Source organism: Notothenia rossii (assembly GCF_949606895.1).
Source record: "Notothenia rossii genome assembly, chromosome: 5".
In the NCBI taxonomy this organism is placed as follows: domain Eukaryota; kingdom Metazoa; phylum Chordata; class Actinopteri; order Perciformes; family Nototheniidae; genus Notothenia; species Notothenia rossii.
The window spans coordinates 56,250,053-56,253,006 of NC_136903.1; positions in this window are offsets into that span (position 1 = coordinate 56,250,053).

The window sequence follows — 2,954 nt, forward strand, 5'->3', positions numbered from 1 at the left end:
TGAGTGACACAACAAGGGGACCCAGTAAGCTGTATACATTAAATCCTACTTACAGATGGGCCCCAGACAGTGGAGACAAATTCACCATGGCCTTGAACTCACCTGATCTGATGAATGACATGTCACTATTTGACCAAAATCAATATGTTCCTACCAAAGATGGTGTAAACATGGCCATTGATTATATCAATATGATATTTCACAAGGCAGCTATTAAAGCTGACCTTGTAAAACAAAAGCGGAAGCCTGTTAAAAGGCAAAACGCTGACAAATGGTTTGACCAGGAATGCAAGACCATCAGAAAAGACCTGAGAAAAATAGCAAATGAAAAACATCGGCAACCAAACAACCCAGCCTTACGCATTAGATACAATGACCTTTTAAACAAATATAAATGTACAATAAGGAACAAAAAACAAAATTATACCCACATGAAACTTGAGGATATTGAGAAAGCCATTGATCAAAATCAATTCTGGGATCTGTGGAGCAACTTCAACACAAAACAACCGCAAGCATTACCCATCCAAAACGGTGACATCTGGAGAGAACATTTTGAAAGTTTGTACAAAGACATACCAATAAATCTAATGAATTCAGATCAATGTATTACAAAAGAGAAACTCCAAACATTAGAAGAAACTATTAAAGACAACCAAAACCCCCTTGATTTCCCAATGACTTGGGAAGAGTTGACCACACAGACACAATCTCTCCGGCCAAGGAAAGCTTGTGGCCCAGACAACATTAAAAACGAAATGCTCAGATGCAGCACCCCAGAGATGCAGGGTACAGTATTAAAGCTGTTCAATATCATATTGCAGTTAGGATGTTTTCCTGACATCTGGTGCAAAGGGCTCATTTCCCCCATTCATAAGAGTGGAGACAAATCAGACCCTAATAACTACCGTGGCATCTGTGTCAGCAGCTGTCTGGGGAAATTATTCTGTAGTATTCTAAATAAAAGAATACAAGATTTCCTTAACCGACAATCCATCTTGAGTCAAAATCAAATTGGCTTCCTTCCAAAACACCGCACCACCGACCATGTATATACCCTTCACACTTTAGTTAACAAACATGTACACCAAACAAAACATGGTAAGATATTCACTTGTTTCATTGATTTCAAAAAAGCTTTCGACTCTATTTGGCACGAAGGGCTCTATTATAGACTTCTACATTGTGGTATAGGGGGCAAAATGTACGATCTGGTTAAATCAATGTATTTAGGGAATAAGTGTGCTGTTAAAATTGGAGACAAACAAACTGAATTCTTCACCCAGAGAAGAGGTGTTCGTCAGGGTTGCAATTTAAGTCCCACTTTATTTAATATATATATATATATAAATGAACTTGCTGTTCAGTTGGATCACTGTGCTGCTCCTGGCCTCTCCCTCCTAGAGAGAGAGGTGAAGTGTCTGCTTTATGCTGATGACCTTGTTCTGCTGTCTCCTACTGAACAAGGACTACAACAACAGCTGGACATAGTAGACCAGTACTGTAAGAACTGGGCCCTGGCAGTCAATATGAAGAAAACTAATGTCATGGTTTTCCAAAAACGCCCCAGATGTCAGGAGAACAAATACCAGTTTACCATAAATAATCATATCATCGAACATAGTATGAGTTACACCTACCTCGGTTTAACCATAACAGCATCAGGAAGTTTCAACATGGCAGTGAATGCACTCAAAGAAAAAGCCAGAAGAGCTCTTAATGCAATTAAGAGAACATTTTATAATGTCCAAATTCCAATTAAAATCTGGCTCAAAATCTTTGATAGTGTGATCCAGCCCATTGCGCTGTACGGTAGTGAAGTATGGGGTCCACTCAGTCACCAGAGCTATACCCGCTGGGACAAACATCCAACAGAGTCTTTCCATGCAGAATTCTGCAGATACATTTTACGTGTTCAGAGAAAAACACCAACAAATGCATGTAGAGCAGAATTAGGCAGATACCCACTGATCATTAACACTCAAAAGAGAGCACTGACATTCTTTAACCACCTTAGATCCAGCCCCCGAGACACCCTCCACTCCAAAGCCCTCCAAAGCCAAGAGCTAACCCCAGAGAAGAGTCCCCTATGTCAGCTGGTGCTGAGGCTAACTGCCCCCTCTCAGAGCCACTCTGACCAGTCTCTCAACAACACTGCTCTCCAAACACCAATCACAGTCAAACGCATTATAACACAATGTAAAGACAACTATTTACAACATTGGGAAGAAGAAACTAAAAGCCAAAGTAGATTAGAATGTTAACTGGCTCTAAACAGAGAGTATGAGCTGGCAGAGTATCTCTCTACTGTCAGAGATAGAAAGCAGAGACAGATCCTAACCAAGTACAGGCTCAGTGACCACAAACTGGCAATCGAAACAGGAAGACTCAAAAGATCCTGGCAACCAAAAGAGAACAGAACATGTGGTCACTGTACGACAGGTGAGACTGAGACAGAGATGCACTTCCTCCTGAAGTGCCAAACATTCAACGAAGTAATCAGCATTTATTGGAACAAGTTGAACTCTGTAATCCCAGGTTTCAAGGAGGTTGATGACCTCTCAAGACTGAGAGTACTCCTAGGAGAAGGAGACAAGGCACACCTTGCTGCCCAATATGTATACACATGCCACAACCTGAGGGACAGTGAATGAGACTCTCTCTCACACACACACACACGTTGAAATGTAATTGTATCACTGTATATATATATCATCAATAATATGTAAAAATTTGAAATGTCTGTTAATGTTGTTAATTATTTTGTATGTGATGCTTTGGCAACATTGTTTAATTTAACTTTCATGCCAATAAAGCCCCATTGGGGGGGGAGAGAGAGAGAGAGAGAGAGAGAGAGAGAGAGAGAGAGAGAGAGAGAGAGAGAGAGAGAGAGAGAGAGAGAGAGAGAGAGAGAGAGAGAGAGAGAGAGAGAGAGAGAGAGAGAGAGAGAGAGA